Source organism: Peromyscus californicus, unplaced genomic scaffold (genome assembly GCF_007827085.1).
Source record: "Peromyscus californicus insignis strain IS unplaced genomic scaffold, ASM782708v3 Scaffold_10__1_contigs__length_136768540, whole genome shotgun sequence".
NCBI lineage: Eukaryota > Metazoa > Chordata > Mammalia > Rodentia > Cricetidae > Peromyscus > Peromyscus californicus.
In genome coordinates this window covers 20,993,226-21,012,233 of record NW_026294391.1, presented here as the reverse complement: position 1 = coordinate 21,012,233, position 19,008 = coordinate 20,993,226, and the positions used below count along the sequence as shown (strand labels likewise).

Below are 19,008 nucleotides of genomic sequence, written 5' to 3'. Positions count from 1 at the left end.
TAAAAGAACAGAGGATTATCACTGGGGCTGCTCTTTTGAGGAAGAGCTATGACGATTTAAAATGTTCCTTCAACTAATACTTGAAAACATTGTTAATCACAGGCTTAGGACTAGAACACTCTTTTCTTAGGTACCTCAAGTTTCCTACTCACTTCCCTTTATTGTTCCCAATAGGCAGATGAAATTCTCACTCAATGGACAACCCCATAGGGCCATTGATTCCATCTAAAAAATTTGAAGGTTGTATTTATTTCTGAATGAAAGGGATGACTTTATTTCTACTGTTCACTTTCCTCTAGAGGTTTTTAGAATCATTTGTGGAGACACTGTACTGTATAACACTGTTCAGGCTACTAGCAAAATACCTGACTGGGGTCATTTATAAACAGTATAAGTTTGTTGCTCACAGTGGTAAAGGCTGGGAAGTATGAGACTAAGATGCTAATAGGCTCAATGTCTAGTGAAGGTTGGCTCTCTGCGTCATAGAGGATCCTGTGGTGATATTGTGTTCCCCAAAATATTGTGCACGCTAATAAACTTATCTGGGGTCAGAGAACAAAACAGCCACAATATTAAACATAGACGTTAGGCAGTGGTAGCACACGCCTTTAATCCTAGCATTCCAGAGGCAGAGATCCGCCTGAATCTCTGTGAGTTCAAGGCCACACTGGAAACAGGCAAGCTTGGTGACTCACGCCTTTAATCCCAGGAAGTAATGGCAGGAGGCAGAAAGGTATTTAAGGCATGAGGACGTGGAACTATAGCTGGTTAAGCTTTTAGACTTTTGAGCAACAGTTCAGCTGAGACCCATTCAGATGAGAACTCAGAGGCTTCGAGTCTGAGGAAACAGGATCAGCTGAGGAATTGGCAAGGTGAGGTAGCTGTGGCTGATTCTGTTTCTCTGACCTTCCAACATTCACCCCAATACCTGGCTCAGATTTGTTTTTATTAATAAGACTCTTTAAGATTCATGCTACAGGATCCCTGTTGTTTGTCTTGGCAGAAAGTGCAGACAGGCTTTCTCAGGCTTCCTATAAGGATACAAATTCCATCCTTGAGGATAGAACCCTCCTAACCCAATCACCTCCTCAAAGCCTCACTATTGTATCATCTTGGATGTTAGAATTTCAGCATATGGATTTGAGGACAACACAGATTTCAAACCAGAGCAGTCACCAAATTGAGTTCCAATCTGGTACCCTGATTCTTGGTACAGTCATTTATAAAGATGGAGTCTTGATTTACTTACTCTGTCTCAAAGGTAATGGTAACTTTCTAGTACTTGGGTAGACATAAAATGGTGCACATTTGTTGAATGCCAGTCAAAGTGCTTAGCTCCTACTTGGTACTCATAAAGGATGTTGTTAATAACAGAACTATTAACATTTTTTCCTAATACATGAGACAATTACAGAGTAAGCCCCAGCAATAACTGATGTTCTTACTTGAGGAATCACCCTTACATAAACCTACCAGACATTATCATATATATTCTTCCAAGAGATCCTTGCTCTATAGCTGAGATGATATATAGGTATACAGATGTAAAGGGATGAAACATATTTTCTCAGGAATACATCAATACAGTTGGGACTTTATATGAAGCTCATTTCTCCTCTTTCAATCTGAAATGTAACTCACATGTGGGAGTATTAAGATAGAGCATGGCAAGGCTGATGATATAGCTCAGCATTTAAGAGCACTTGCAACCTGGGTTTGATTTGCAGCACTTACATGGGGGATAACAGCCACCCAATTCCTGCGGTCTGATGTCATCTTCTGGCCTCTGTGGGTACCACATGCACATACATACCCACAGGCAAAACATTCATACACACAACACAAAATAAATCTATAAGAAATATAAAAGGTGGGAGGGGGAGGTTGTGCTTATAGCCAGAAGTATAGAATGGATAATAAATTATGATATTTGTGTTTATTTCTCAAAATATTCTTTCCCTTCCTTAATGTGGTCTCCCTGGTTTGAGGAAAGTTATCATTTTCGTTCAACAAATATCCATTCATGGCAACTGTGATGGAAGTAACTGAGGTTATAAAGATGAATTAGACATCATTCCTGTCCTTGAGACATTTCTGTTATAATGCGAGTTAGAGATTATATGACTACAGTAACAAGGAAGTGCAAGAGCAGAGATGGTCCATGTTTTGCTCAGATGGTATGTGCTACCTTCTAACTGGGGGCAGTTCTCTTCCAAGTTCATTTGTTCCCTTACTGTGGGAAAGGAGTGCAGTCTTTATATTCATAGGAATTGTGATAGAGTACTATAAACCTTGGCATTTATTTATTTACTCATTATTAACTTTTGAAAGCTGATTGTTAAACATCTACCTGCACACAACTGGATGGATCTAAACTGATGTAAGAACATAGAAGGAGGTAAGAGATTAATTTTCTTTGGGGCTTTAGGGAAAACAACAAAAGAATGTTGACATTTGTGGTTATAGAGTGGTGGGATATTGGATCAAAAGAGGAGAAAACTGAAATAACTTTTGAAAGGACACAGAAATTAAGAGAGGAAATCCTAGTTTGCACTTACCTTTAAAGTGATGCCAATCCACAATTGGTGAAGGTTCTCTGGAATCAGTAGTTGTATGATATGGCAAGGGTCTAACTCCAGTGGTGTTTAGTAGCAGCAGCAGCCTTGGGTATCTTCTTACATCCTGAGTTCAGATATACCTAGGGCCAAGGTAGATGCAGAATCTCTTAATGTGAATCAGAGCCCATTGGGTGTGGAAAACATATGGATCCCCACCATCCTTGGCACATCTACTCAATCAGGTTCTCTTGAACCAGGGGCCTGAGAATTGACATGTTTAACAATCTCCCCAGAGAGTCTCCTATACTTAAAGTGAGAATTGGTTTTTACCAAACACTGGTTTTGCGCCCTAGGGGACATTCAGTAATGTCTTTAGATATTATTGATCAGGTATTGGCTTCTAGTGGGCAGAGGCCAGGATGTTACTAAATATTTGACAATGAACTGACCAGCTCCATGGTGGGGAGCTATTTGTCTGCAAATGCCAGTGCTTTCAAAGTTTAGAAGCCTTGATCTACCAGGTGTGTCCAACCCAACCCATGACCCTAAGGTTGTGTGTGGCCAAGGGTAACTACGAATGTGTTGCAATGCGAAGTTATAAACTTATTTAAAACATTATGAGGTTTTTTTTATTTGGTTTTTGATAACTTGGTGGTATGGTATCACCATTTCAAAAGGGTAAGCAAGCTTTGGCCTAGGCCATAGTGAAAGGGTAGGAAGAATGAATAAGTAGATCAAAGGCAGCTGCTGTGATTAGGGGGACTCTAAACTTTCTCAGTGGGGAGCTGAGACAGAGCTATGGGCTCCCAGGTGCCATGCCCTGCTGCCAAAATCTCAGAGAACCCAGCCAAGCTCACACATATTGAACCACACTTCCAGCAGTCCTGAAGCCACTTATTGTTTGCTAAGCTTTTCTTCTCTAATACTGCAAAACTGAAAATATTTATTGGATTGTCCTCACACTGTGGTCACTTGTTTGGAATATATATATATAATTACTGGCTCTACAAAAGCAGTCTGTAACTCAGTTTACATTTATCTTTAAATCCAAGAGCCAGATTTGCATAGAAATCATATTCATAGGAACTTGAAGAGGGTTAAAATTTTATGGGGAGTTCAGAAAGAAAACTTTGGAAATTTTCCTTAACTTGGGCTTGAACTTTCCAAGAAGCCAGCTAGTTCTGCCTTTCTTGTCTGTGTTTGTGAGTTTAGCAGGTTGGCATTGTTACAGTCAACCACCATGAGAGATAGACACATTTATTTTAAAAATAGTTTTCTTAACCAAATGTCTGTTTATTGTTCTTATATTGTGCTTTCAGTCACCAGCGGTAAAGATTCTTCTTCACTTGCTGTACTTCAACATGTTTGTGTGCCCAGTCCCATTAATATTTGCCTTTCATAGGTTGGATATAGAGTTTCCATGGAGATGAGGTGGTAACACCTTGTTTCTTGATAGCTTTTTCCAGTTAAAGTGGTACTCACAGCAATGTGGTTTACTCTCTACTGTTTTTGCAAAATTAAGTATCCAGAGCAAGATATACTTCTAAAAATGCCTTGGGTCCTGAGGGTTGAGGTTTTCTCGCTGAAATAGTTCTGCACCTCTCGAATGCTTTAATGCTTTTAAGGGGCTCTTAAAGTGCAAAGATTTAGGGCCCGGAGCTAGTTAAGCTTTGAGCAGATGCAGTTCTGTTAGACAAGAATAGAAATCATCCTTTACTTTGGGAGCTCTGACACTACATCCAGCTGCTTCCAGTCATTTGACTCCTGAAAGCTGCCCTAATCCTGGTAGAGGCAGCCTCTCCTGCTCTCAGATCCACCCCCTACTCCTGATTGGCGAGACACTCCGCGACCGGAGCCCGCCGCCTGCGACGTCCCTGTGAACTGATTTGAAATAAGAGCCAGGCGGTCCTCGCTAGCCTGCGCCCGACTTTTCATAGGCTGGAAAAGGAAAGGTTGAGAAACTTGACATTGTCTTGGGTAGAGTGCGTATAGAAGCAGATCAAAGAATAAAAAGGGAGGGGGACGAAAAACGTGCTCTTTGCTGCCTGTGGATTCCACCGAGTTGCTTTTGTCTTGTGGGCTTTTCTGCCGGCTTTGGTGTCTGCGCTTGGAAGCCTGCGGGTGCGCTTCCACGCAGCTCGCTCCCTGCCGGATGGGTCATGGAATTCTAAACATGAGGCAGGTAAGCTTGAGGGTTGTGGTTGTAACTGCACTGGCGCCAGCCACGGGGGGAGGTATTTAGCTTGGGACCCCTGCGACCTGTTACTCCCGATTGCCTGTGGAGTGATCAAATGCATGGTTTCCAGCAAATCCATTAGGTGGAAAGAGGGAACTGCGTTTTCTTCTTAAGGCTACCTTAGAAAACACATCACCTGCCGTCTTCCCACTGCTTCGTCCTTACTACCCATGCCAAGTTTTGCCTCTAAGAGTGGTTGTTGATGTCAGGCAGTCTTTGTAGAAGGTTCAAAGCGGTTTGTACAATATGGAAATCAATTCCAGTTTGGCAGCCTCTGGAATGTATTGTGCTGAATTCATCTCAAGCTTTTAGCCTCTACCCTATTATGCTTTAGGTTAGAATAAAGACAACTGCATAGCCTGACAAAGAATTACACGGGGACCCTTATCCTATTTTGCTTTCACATTCTGAGCACTTTAGTGTGTGTAATGTAAGCAGCTGAGAAGGCGAAACCAGTCCGAACAGAACAAGCAGCTCTTCCAGCGGGGGGTGGGGGTGGGGTGGAGGGTGTATACAGACTTTTTTCAAAAATCATTTTAGCAGTTTAGGAGTTGTATTGCTCATGGATGGGAAAAGACAATCTTGGAAGTAATGAACAGAGAGTTTGGGGATTACTTAAGTATTCCTCTGTAAAGAATTCTAAGCCAGCAGCTTCTTCCGTTGCTCCAGGGCATGGGGATAAAATTCCTTATCAACCTAGGTAGAGGTTTATGAGCTTTATAGCTTTGCCGTTGAGAAACAAGAGAAAAGGAAAGACTGGATTAGAAAGCCTAGAAGGGGGTGTAATTTACAACACTATCACAGTTGTAGTAAAAATCTCACGTAAATATTTCAATACAAAGATTGATGCTCATAGGGGAAGACAAGACTAGAAAAGTCTTCCGTTGACTGGGAAAGGCAGAAATTGCAAGGGAGGAATGCTACTTTTGCCCGAGCTGAGTAACTCCGGGTGGGAAAGTGAGCATCTGTTTTGCCACCGGAAAAGCTCTTCCCCTTTTTCTTCCAATTGGGTTGGATGTGCTCCACCCCAGAGTGCTCACTTTAGGGGAAAGTGAACCTTCTCATTAGTGGCTGGGCCAGGGGGGTTACAACTTTCTGTCTCTCAGCTCTTGTTTCCAGAGGTAAAGCAGAGTCCTCACCAGAATGGTCAGGAGCAAAGACCTTCAACTTTTTTTGTTCCCCAATTTGCTCTTATGGGAGCATACTTGGCAAATTCCAGCGAATGCAGAAAAGCACATGAAAAACTGTATGCTTTCAGCAAATTGCCTCTGCCTAACTGGAGACTGGTGCAGAGGCTGGCTTTCTCTAAGTTTTTCAATCTTATAGACCAACCTCATTCTTTGAATTTCTAGCAACCACATAGGATGGGCAAAGGGACCAAGAAGGCTTACTGAAAAGGAGTAAGAAAGAGAACAGGCACACAATAAAATTTTTGACAAAGGTCCTAAGCCCGAACAAAGAAGTTATTTGATGCTGTGTGGAGCCACCTGTCTTGTCCTCGGTGGTGTGTGAACTCAATTTTTAGAATCTTTGTGCCCACACAGTTCCTCTGGAATGGTGACACTCCCTCTGTCTGATGCCTAAGGCAGGCTGTCCAGAGCTTGGGATGATTTTTCCCATGTGTAACTGTGGCATTTGTGTGAAGTTGGAAAACAGCCCAGTATTGAAGTTTTAAATGTACAGGAAGGCATGTAGTAACTCCTTAGTTATTTAATGAATGGACAGCTTTTCATCCCACATCTCTGGATATGTATGTAATATATATTTTTTTTGCGTGTTGGATACTTGAAAAGAGGGTGGAACTGGGGAGGAGATGCAAGAGGGCTAGAGGATCATAGTCCATACAAGAAACCGGGCATGGGATGGTAGCATTACTGCATGGGTAAATCTCAGCTTTGTTCTTGTTTCTCTTGCGGGGGGGGGGGGGGGGGGGGGAGCCTTATTGCTTCATTCAGGCAGAGGAGTCACATCCACCAACCAATTTGTCATCTTAGCCCAGCAGCCCCTGGCTGTATTTGCGGGGTTAACTATCAAACCAATCCATGTGTCATCAGCTCAGCAATGAAACTCAATCTTTTTGCTGGTAAGTGATCTGTCCCTAGGGCTGCACAAATGCCGAACAGTGGTGTGGCAGCCCAGAAGAGATCCCCAGCACTAACTAGTCAGAAATTCTGGATAGCCAGAAATTGCCAACAGAATTAGAAGACTGCTTGTTGGGCTGTAAGGTTCAGGAGAGTTTGGTTTTCTGCCAGGTTGTCAGCAGAAGAACCATGTAGGATAGAATTCTTTTAGGGTAAGGCCACATTAAAAAATGCCAAAAAAAAAAAACCCCATAAACCTGACTTGTGTTTGTCAGGAAGTAATTTTAAACTGTGTGCCAACCTCTCTCTGCACTTTGATCATAAGTGGAAAACTTTTTGAAACCCTCTTTGAGAAGGAATTTGCTACGTTCCCAGGCAAAAGGAAAGACATGGCCACCTGTTACAGAAGCCCAGCCAAAAACAACAGGTTTGCTTATGGCATTCCCACAACTGCAAATATCCTCTCCAAATAGCAAGTCACATTCATTGTCCCACCACAGACTAAGAACAAATATTTCATGCTCAAGTTGGAAAAAACAAATATGGATTCTCCGGAGAAAATTCCCTACGAGACATATTTTGTGTTTTTAGCATCCTATTAACTTTAGAAAAATACTCTTAAGAAAATGAAATGACTTTCCTTTTAGCCTCTAGGTCTCCCAGCTGCTAAATTTTTGTGAGGCTTGGATGCTGCTGATCCAAGGAAGCTGTGACTCAGTTTGATCAGCCCATTTTGCATTCTTTAGATTGGAATTAAAATGCCCAAGGACATCTGGCTTAATAACGAAAGTCTTGGTGGTAATCTTTCCTCAGAGGATTAGAAAGTCCTTTACAAACATGATCTATTTCTTCTCAACCACATCCCCAGGAGAGAATGAAGGGCAACTTGATCCTCATTGAACAAATGGTGAAGTGAAGGCAAAGAAAGGTTGATATAAAGAGGACAGCAAGTTAGAGGCAAGTCTGGAATTCACCCACCCAGAAAGACTACCTGTGCAGGCTGAGGTCCCCAAAAGGCATTCTAGGGATGAAAACAGAGCCTCTCCTTCAATTTTCTTTTTCTTTTTGTTCTGTTACTAGCACTCTGTCCCAAGTATGCCGTATCATTTCCTTCCTTTGAAATCGAAGCCTTGAAAAGTATAGAAGATGTTGTTGTTCTCAGTTGTCCCAACATGGAGATCAGCCAGTTTTTATGACATCTAATAGGAAAATGCTATAAGTGGAATTTTAAATATGTATCTGAGGAATGTTCCCTCTTAACAGATGTTTTAAGTTTTTACATACGTTTTAGAAAGTTTGACGTCTTCAACAGATGCTAAAAATTTTTTTTCTACTACCTCTCTTTCAGGAAACGTTATCATTGTAGGACTAGTTGTCAACTTAAAGATATTTGTTGGACATTTCAAAGTAATTTTTTGAGTTGGTTGAGTTGGTTTTTCCTTCGTGTTCACTCTGACTCATGTTCTGAGTTTGTCTGGCTGTGGACCACATAGGCTTCAAACAAATCTGTTAATTGGTAGTTGCATGTTATCCACAGACATTCCTGCAAGTTTTAAGGCTAACTGTGCATGTGGATGTCTCCTGGCTTTGATCCCTTGTGTGGTAAATAGACATCCAAGGTAGCTATGGAAACCTGGGCCTTGCATTGCTGAGGGGGTTGGGGGAGAATATCTCATCAGAGAGTAATTTATTTGATTAAGAAAAGACGGGACCAAATCAGAACATTTTTAATCCACATGATTTGAGTATTCCAGTTCATCCAAATCAGTTGGCACTCTCTTGATAAGAAAAAAACTTAATGACTGACCACAACAGAATATTTTGTAAATGCAATTTAAATTCCTCTTAATCAACTGTTTGCTGTGTTCCCAGAGAAACCTGTAAAATGAAAGAGACATCCAACATATGTCAATGTCATCAGTATCCCTGTTGTACTTTGTATGAATATTGTCATTTTCAGAACTCAAAAAGAAACACCAGGATCTGGCTGGAGGTGTGTATTTCACTTATCTACCTGCAGGGGTCAGACTTGAAGTTTCCATGATAAAAGCCCAGGCCTTGGACACCGCGGCAGGCATCCCCAGGCAGAACCAGAGAGATTACTCTGCTTACATAGAGTAATTAGTTAGCAACTGTTTAACCTTGTGACCAAATATGCTATGAGAACCAATTCATTCAAGGAAAATAATATCAAATACACTGCAATTAAAACAAAGATAGTCCAGCCAGGTCAAACTGGAACCGAATCTCTGTGGAGATATGAGGAGGAAGTTTATGAGGAAGATTTTTGACTCATTAGCACTTCCTTCCATCTGACACCAAACTCATCTTATGGCTTTTGTTTTAGATTATTTACTGAGTCTTGTTAACTAGTATGTTGTAGACATTTCTTTTAACTAAAGGACAAAATATTAGATGCTCACCTGAATTTAAAAGATTTGTTTTTCCCTTAGATGAAGATATTATCTAACACAACTTTAAGATCTTTAATGCCTTCCAGAAGGTGGTATTAAGGAGCTCAAAAACTGTGGCACCCAGACACACAAATACCTGAAGGGAACTTTACTAAAAAGAAAATCAAAACCCAAAGTTTTGAAAACATCTCCTTCATGCTTTAAAAGACAGGCAAAAGCAGAAAGTGGTCCTGATTGTAGCATATAAGTGGTTCCTTAAGGTTCCGTATCCAGCCAACTGTGAATGGCAAATAAAATATCAAGGCTCTCCATTTCTTATCATTCAGCATTTGCTGAGCACTTACAGAATTAATCTAAGTTCTTATTTACTGAGTGAATTAAGTTCATTCAGAAAAGCCACACAGTGAGTGGTTATTGTATTTCAGATGGCTTTTCTGTTCTAAATGTGATTTGATATGGTCCTTGCCCTCAAAGAACTTTAAATCTGCTGTGCAGTTTTTATACCAACGTTTAACATAGGTTATTACATGAGAAAAATGACTGCTTGCTTGTTCTTACCTACATATATATGTAAGGGTCAAAATCCATTTAAAACTGATGATAGCCTAAACTTCACCGAACTTAAGGGAGCCAAGAAATTATCTATATTTGTCACACCTAGTAAATTTTTACTTCCATGTTCACTTGTAGAAATTTATGATTTCTTAGTTAAAATTAATTTATCAGAGAAAAATAAGTCTCAACTCTATAAATGCTTTATGTTCCATTTTATATTATGTATTAAGATTGATTGTATTGAGTTTTAGTAAGCATGCAGCATAATGGGTTTTACTGACATTTCGTGTGTATCATGTTTTTAAATCTTTAACTGATGCATGAAATATAAAAATTGTACATACTAATGAAATTCATGTGACGTTTCAATACGTCTATATATTGTATAATCAAGTTAAAGGTATCTATCTCTTTAAATGATCAATTCTTTATGGCAAAACATTTAATAATCCTTTCTTCTAGACCTTTGAGATGCATAGTTATACAGATACTATCTAGACTTACCCAAACTTCTTTCTGCCATCTAAGTGTTTTCTGAGAGTTTTTTTTGTTTTCAACCATTTTCAAGTGAGAAATTATGCCATGGACATTTTGAAACACTATTTTGAAAGGTTTGTGGAGATGGCTCAGTCAGTAAAACATTTGCAAGCATGAGCAAGTGAGCTTGATACCAGGATCCCACATAAAAATTTGGGGAGTGGTAATGCACTGTACTCCCAACACTAAGGAGGAGGAAATAGGAGGGCCCCTGGCAAACTCACTGGCAAACCAGCCGAGTTGAATTAATGAGCTCCAAGCCAATGAAAGACTGACTCAAGGGAGGAAGATGACAGTCAAAATTTCAGCATGTATGGGAAGGGGCTCATAAAGCCCCTACCCTTATCTATGGAACTATACATACACTATATGTGTATAAAATTCTCCCTGTAGACCAGGCTGGCCTTGAACTCACAGAGAACCGCCTGGCTCTGCCTCCTCAGTGCTGGGATTAAAGGCATGTGCCACCACTACCCAGCTTGTATATAATTTTCTATGGATAAATAAAAATATTATTTAAAGAAGCAGCTGGATGATATTCCTGAAGATGACACATGCAGAGTCATGTGCACGCCCCATGCTCATGACCACATACACGCATACATATACACACCACTCACTATTTTGAAAATGATTCAATCTGATTAATTTAAGATCAAGTTCTGAGTTTTGTGAACTTGCTACTATATTATAAAAGGTGGAAATACAGGAGAGTTAACATACTTGTTGATACCAAACCAGTTTCAGCAATATTTAAAATTAAAAAAAAAAGCATCAGACTAGTCTTTCCCCTTTCTCTCGCTTCTGATATATTCTGGTCCCTCCAAGGTATCTGTCTCCCTACCTGGCCCTATTTGACATATAGTGAGTTTGTAATTGTCCAGCTCTTATCCTTCTCTTGCCTCCCCTTCCCTGTGCACACACAGCATTTCTGTTTCTTTAGGATATTGGTCTTCAGGACATATTGGGAGAGAATACGTACAGATAAGCTAAAGCTGTTTTAGTCTTTTAATCCTTAAAATGAATCTTTGATTGGGGATATTCAGACAGTGAGAAATTTCAAACAGTGGAGTCCAGAGCTATAAGACACATGACTGCCCTGCCAGGAGACAATAGTTAGGGACCAGGTCATACCTTGTCAGGCAGGATTTGCTGGCATGTCTGCCTCATAGTTCAGACCTCTTTCTTTGTCCTCTCTCAGCATCCTGACTGAACTTCTGGACTCACTAGAGCCTTTATGTATGACAGCCAGAGAGCCACAGGGGAGCAAGTATGAAGGAATGATGGCGTGTGTGGGTTTAGGTTGTTTGTGAGGACTTTCTTTGTATGCTGGGAAGTATCTATTTGGATTAGAATAACCAGCAGGGAATGGCTGTGGCACTATCTTACACACATTCATATTTGAGATAGCCTAAATCTTTCCAGTTAGTCAGTCATAGCTCCGCCTATCTTGGTACTGAGTTACCTGAGAGCAAGAGTCTCATCTCCAGGATCTTTGAATTCTCAGATCCAAACACAGAGACTGAAGCACAGTAAGAATTATCACATGTTTTATGGAAACGCGAGGTAAATTTTAGTAAGAAAGAGAATGGAAAGTACTAAAGTCACAGTGGCTCTGGAGAAGAAAGGACGTTTGCAAGGTCAACAGTATAGTAAAGACTAATTGATGAGTATCAAAACAAATTATAATATGTGTAGTTTCTTAGCCACTCGGTTGGGTTCTGCCAGCCGCAGCCCAGAACCTGCCAAGCAACTTACCTTATCCTCTGCTTGATAGGGCACAGAAATAATTCGGATGTGGGACTTTCCTCCAACTGATCAAAGCCCAATTGCCAAGATAGAATCTGCTAAGCTTGTTAACACTGTAGCTAGTTTGATGTTTTAGGTAAGAGCCAAAAGTGTAGTTGGTTTATTTTGCCAGGTGAGTAGTATGCCATGCTCATTCAGCAACAGAGGGAGTATTTCCGTATTTCTTTTTTCTTCTTTCTTTTCTTTTCTTTCTTTCTTTCTTTCTTTCTTTCTTTCTTTCTTTCTTTCTTTCTTTCTTTCTTTCTTTCTTTCTTTCTTTCTTTCTTTCTTTCTTTCTTTCTTTCTTTCTTTCTTTCTTTCTGACAGTGTCCCTTTACATAGCCCTGGCTGCTCTAAAATGCACTGTGTAGACAAGGCTGGCCTTGGACTCACAGAGATCCATCTGTAGGTTTTGAGACAATCAGAATGGGTTGTTGGTTTATGAATAGTCAGGAACCAATGCATCATCTTCAGACAAAAAAAGGGCATCAATGGGAATAGGAGGAGAACAAGAGAGGGGAATGGGGGAATGTAGTTAAAATCCATTATAAATATGAAAATGTCCTAATGAAATCCATTATATGTAAAATTAACATATTAACATATGCTGCTATAAAAGATTAAGAAAACACCCTTTTAGAGATCCAAGTAGTTAAAATGGGCTTGTAGATCACAACTGTAATCTTGGCATTTAGAAGAATTGGGAAAGAGGATTGCCACAAGTTCAAGGACAGACTGTGCTATATAGCTTGTCCCGTCAACCTGGGCTACAGAGTGAGACTATCTCAAACAAACAGAAAAACCCAAGTAGTCTTTTAGTTGGTGTTTGTGCTACTTTGTGTATATCTTCTGTGCTCTGATTTTAGATCAAATATAAAAATACCAGATGGTAAAAATTGGGAGGACCATGCTTGTTTAGATGAAAAGTTTATGATGTGAGATGATTTTTTTCATAAATTAATCAGTTGTTCTTTGGAGTAATAGTGCAAGAAACTGGAGCAGAACAAATAGAAGTGAGAAAAAAAGCATAAGTTCTTTTAGGGCAAATGTGATGGAGAAAGTACTGTTTAAAAAGGAGGCTATTTGATGTGTGATCCAGTTGAAATTATTTTCCATTGTCAATGAAAAATACATTTTCAATGAAATTAATGCTGCTGCTCTTTCTGTCTGACTATATGTAAAGGGCAAAAAGCTCGTAATAATTAGTTGAGAAGGTCATGATTTTCTGAGTAGATTAGAGCAAACTATCAAAATGATAATAGATTATACAATAATGAGCATTTACTGCTAAATCCTTCCATCAGAAGGAGATGCTTTGTGAATATTTCTCCCCTCTCTAACATGTAAGTTGTCCGAATTGAGTAGTTCACATGTACACTACATTGTTTTGGTTTAACTAACAAAGAGTGATAAGACATGAATTGTTTGTGACAGCCCCGAACATTGATAACAGAAGACAATAATGCCTGCAGACACAGCCTACATGGTAAAAATCTGGAAGCAAAAATGCTTATTATGTTAGGCCAACGTGCTTTGACCTAGTTTTGCTTTTCTGCTTGAAAATTATGTCAGTATTAGTTACATCATCCACTCGGATGAGCCATTTCACATTTTTGTTTATTTCAGGGTCATGTTATTAGTTTTGTATATTTAGTTCTGACCTTCTAAGAGCCAAACTAATCCTTATTGACTTGCATTTTCTTTTGAAAATGAGACTTCTGGGAGCCAGAGAGGGAGAATTTCATGTATTAAGAAAACAATCTAAGATGTATCATCAAAGGCATTCATTTTTACTTGTTCTATAACCACTGCCCTCTTGAAGGATCCAAGAGAACATCCACTTTTCTGCTGGTTGCAAAGTGTCTTCCTTTCTTTGTCCTGTGGAGACATAATAAATTATGGTGCCCAGGACTGCCATAGTTGAGTAACAAAAAGTAAAACAAGGTAGAAAGGACATTTCCCAGTCTAGCATTCTTCAATTTGCCCTTTTCATGCTTCTTCTTTGCTTGTTCATCCAGTACAAACTGACATGACATATTTTTCTTGTTAAAAATTTTTACTGAGTATACTTCAAAATGAATTGCTTCCCTGGTTGATTTCAAACACATTTCCCCCCCTGCCATTTAATGCTTTCTATCATTAGAGGAGTCATTTAATTCTTTCATACATTTGTGAATTCTAATCTTCAAAGAGTGAGAGTTCTTCTAGCGATCACCTTACATCAGATTTACAAGTATAATTTGCTACCAAAAGACCCTGAACAGTTTTTGATCCACAAGTTTTTGAATTCCTTATTAACAAATGCAATCAGGCAATAACACACAAGAATATGAAGTTGTGATTCCTCTGTAAAATAAATAAATAAATAATCTACCATTTACTCTTGTTTTCTCATTAAGATTTTGAATGTTAAGAATCCCTTTGTTGTTAGCTCCTTTGCAAATCCTCTGCCTGAACTCAGAAAACATAAGGGAGTGTCCCCTTCAAAGTACAACTATCTGAATTTTAGCCAGGTGAATTGCTGATTAGCTTGGAGTCCTTTTAAGAAATAGTATGTAAGCAATTGGGATATGCTTTAGTCTTAATTGTGTTATCCTGGGAGGGGGGCTTTGAACATTGTTTGAACAGTCAACTCTGAGTATTGCATTCTATTTCTGATCTTTATGCTAATTTACTGTAATCCCCAAAGACAAACTTCTTTAGAAGGTCTTCTTGAGCCTCTAATGAGTACATAAACATTGTCAACCCTAAGCTGCCAAAAGTCACAAGCTATATATAGTACACTGTGTATCTCCTATGGTGACATTCATTTCTACAATAAATTTTATAATGGTTGAAGGCAGATATGAGTGTATTTCTCTCATCTTACACGGTGACCTTTTCTGTATACTATTTTGCATACCCACACATACTTCATGATATATCCTGGAGTTATTTCCATAACAGGGCAAAGAGAGTTCTCTCTTTTTGTTTCAACAGCTGTACAGAATTGCATTTTGATATCCTGCCATTTCATTGCAACATCCTATCATGACTGACTTGGCTTTGGTCACATGGGTAGTTTCCAGTCTTTTGATGTTAAAATAGAATATATGGAGAAGACTCATGTTCATCACTGTGTTGCAGCCAGGTTTATCTGTCTAATAGATCACAAAAAGTGGAAGTGGCTTTTCTGAGTGAAAGGGTGAATAGGCTGTCTAATTTAGGTAAATCAATAAGTTGGCCCATCCAGTATGAATGACAGAGACTCCTGGATGCTTGAGGAACAGAATCTCTCCTAAGTAGTTTTGTACTCTTTTTTGGACGGCACAAACTTTCATGTATCCTAGGCTAGCCTCAAACTCATTATGTAGCAGAAAATGGCCTTAACCTCCTAATTCTCTTGTCTTACCCTCCGAAGTCTTAAGATTATAAGTGTGTTACCAGTGCAGATTTAGGGTTGTTCTTAATAAGCATTTCTGAGGTTATCTTTATAATCATTTGCCAGCGTTGTTGACTCTCCAAAAGTGAGTCCCATAAAATGTAGCTGATTCCAATGATTTTGTGTGAATGGGCACTGAGACAGTTTGCAGCAAAAATTCATGTGAGAGAGTAGGCCTTCATGCCTCCCCGCATCCTCAACCAGTTCCTTTTTCTTTTACTCTCTGTCTAATGCTAAGAAGCTCAGCTTGGTAAAGTACAAATAGCCTCCAAGGTATTGAAAGTTTACTTCTAGAAGTCTAATGCCTACAAGATGTTTATATTTTAGGACTCAGTTTGTTAGAATTACAACCATTTTTAAAAGTTCTAGTAAGAAGCTCCACTTAAATTACCATTGTTAAGAAAATATTAATTCCTTAAAAAACATTGTCCACCTTTTTCTCAGATAACAAATATCAGAGTGTACCGGTTATTAAAGTGATTTAAATATTCATGCATATTGTGAGTGGTTCTGTATTAGCCTTCTACAATTTTTTCTGTATGTGGTATGTGTATGTGATATGTCCATGTGTGCATGCATTTTCATATGTGTGGGCATGTATATATGTGTGGGTACATTTGCATGTGTGTGTGTGTGTGTGTGTGTGTGTGTGTGTGTGTGTGTGTGTGTAGGTCAGAAATTGACATCAGGCATTCTCCTCAATTGTTCTCTACTTTTTATAGTAGTGCAGGATCTTTTACTTGAACCCTTATCCCTTGGATACAACTGGTCTAGCTAACCAGCATTGAGGAACCCCCATCTCTACCTCCTGAGTGCTGGGATTGCAGGTGGGCCACCTCACCTACTCAGCATGTGTGTGGAGACTGAGGATGCAAACTCCAGTCTTTATAATTACATAAAAAGTGCTTTACCTACCAAAACATCCCTTCAGCCCTGTATCAGCCATCTTAAGACAGTTTTATATAGAGTGACTAGAGAACAGATTTATGACTCTGAGTTTTCAATGTACATTTATTCTTTTACTTACATATTAATTTGTGGTCTTGCTCTCTAGTTAAGGCTGGCTTACAATCCACAGTCCTTTTGCCTCAGCTTCCTGAGTTCTGGATTTCAGGCACTTGTCTCTACAATTGGCTTGTTTATTCTTGTAATAATGGGAATCATATAATGTTAGGAATATATATATATACATACATATATATATATGCACTTACTGTTTTACATTAATTATCCAGTTACTTAATCATGTATGATTGTAATTCTGCCCTCAGGAAGTTGGAAATAATAAGCATAGCACTTATATTATAAAATTTTGGTGAAGAGTGAGTTAGTATTTGCTCACTACTTAGTATAGCACATGGTACAGAGTGTTTATGGAGATATGTATCAAATAAACATGTGTCAAACTTTAGAGGGGTAGTTGTTAAGAACTTTGAAGGATCTGAGATCTTCCATTTCCATTAATAAGCTATACTGCCATTGTTTCTAGGATGTTGTCAGCAGATATGAGATTCCTGTATCTGAGACAAAGAATGATGTTATTCATGGCACAAGTAGCATCAGTTTCATGTATTGCTTCTCCTTACCTGAAAGTCCCACAAGGTGTCAGGAATGGAAACATAATTTCTTACGGCCCTTCAAGGATCTTGACTAGACTCCCCATTGTAAATGATGGAGTACTAGGAGAGAAATCAACAGAAATCAGTGAACATGTGCCTTTCATCTATACCTGTGGAAGAAACTTAGGAGTAAATAAATTCAAAGAAGTGGCTACAATACCAATTTCAGTGAAAATGGATGAGTGGATATGTGATAAGCAAGTTATGGAAAAGTGTTTAGGAAAAGGCACAGTAACCAGAAAAAGTTTGATCGTGATACACATTAAGTCCAGTTCTTTATTTCTGCTGTAAAACAATACTCATGAACCCTTTTGCTGGAATCTCATCAACCTAGGAACATTTCTTTCGCTCACAAGAAAGCAGACTAAAACCTGGCCTTCAACTTCAGAGGAGCCAGGCTGTCCTTGAGCTTCCAATCCTCTTGTTTCTGCTTCTTGAATGATGGGAGTATGCACGCATATGGTGTGCAACTCCTGGTTTTAATTTGCTTTTGCTTGTTTGTTTGTTTTTTATTTAAATTATCATACATGATTACAATCTTGGGGGGGATTAGGGGAAGGTGTCCCGAACCCTTTGTTCAACACCCTTTGTTAACCTTTGGCAATTACTAGTCTGCTTGATACCTCTATTACTGCTGCTGCTACTACTACTATTCTTATTGCAGTGCTGGAAATTGATCCTAGACCCTTTGCACACCAAGCAGGTGCTTTATCACTATGATCTTTCCCCAGCCCTCCATATCTATAACTTTATTACTCCAAGAATATGATGTTGGCCGGGTGGGGGTGGCGCACGCCTTTAATCCCAGCACTCGGGAGGCAGAGCCAGGCAGATCTCTGTGAGTTCGAGGCCAGCCTGGTCTCCAAAGCGAGTTTCAGGAAAGGCGCAGAGCTACACAGAGAAACCCTGTCTTGAAAAACAAACAAACAAAAAAGAATATGAGGTAAGTATAATTGCACAGTGTGTATTCTTTTGAGGCTGACATTTGTTTAACACAGCATAATTCTCTGGTGTTTCATCCAGGTTACTGTAAGTGTTCATTATTTTTTTTTCCTTTTTGTTATTGTCTAACACCCCATACATAGTATGGATGTTTCACAGTTTGACCATTCACCTTGTTGATAGACATTTGGGTTGCTTATAGATTGGTGATACTACAAATAAAATTGCTAAGAATCTTTATATACAAGATTCTGTGTGACCACAAGTTGTCATTTCTCTGCCTTAAATGCCCAGGAGAGCAATCGCTGGGTTTGGTGGTAAGTGCAAACAGTTTTGTAGCAAACTGCCAAACTCTATTCCACAGTGGCTGAACAGTTTTGCATTCCTACAAGCAGTGCATCAGTGATCCAGTTTCTCTAAATCTTCCCCTAACATTTGGTTTTTGCCCCAACTTAGATTTTAGGCATTTCAGTAGCAGTGGTGATACCTCATTTGCATTGCATCCTAAAAGCTCTAGAAGACACTTTATAATACAATGTAGGTGTGAATTCAAAACCTCTCAGGTAAAATGCCAACACCTAAATTGGGCCTATTGTATGACTGAATTATCCAAAATGCCTGTGACTGTCAGATATTGTCAGGTTGAATTGTGGCTGAGAATATTGAGAACAGAAAAGGAGCTGTGTTGTACAATAAATATCTTTAAGTACTAGATTTGCCTTCAGTTATACTCGGACAAATGTAAAGAATTGTTACGTGCTCAGACAGGCAGATACCCACTCCCATGTACATCCACATTCTCTCTGGGGAATCTGTAAAAATTGCCAAAATATTAAATTCTCCCTTCCAATATATTG

The 19,008-nt window shown here is 39.3% G+C and overlaps 1 protein-coding gene across 4 annotated transcripts in view; it reads left to right on the top strand.

The window, feature by feature from the left end:
* The window catches only part of Mid1 (midline 1), a 214,542-nt gene that overhangs the window by 50,643 nt on the left and 144,891 nt on the right, over nt 1–19,008 (top strand). Inside the window, exon 1 of one of the 4 annotated variants that reach the window (XM_052712852.1) lies at nt 4,442–4,740. The exons of the other annotated variants lie outside the window; for them this stretch is intronic. The gene's annotated coding sequence lies outside the window, so the exon portion shown is untranslated. Of the gene's footprint in view, nt 1–4,441; nt 4,741–19,008 lie in introns of those variants that run through there. 4 annotated transcript variants of the gene reach the window in all.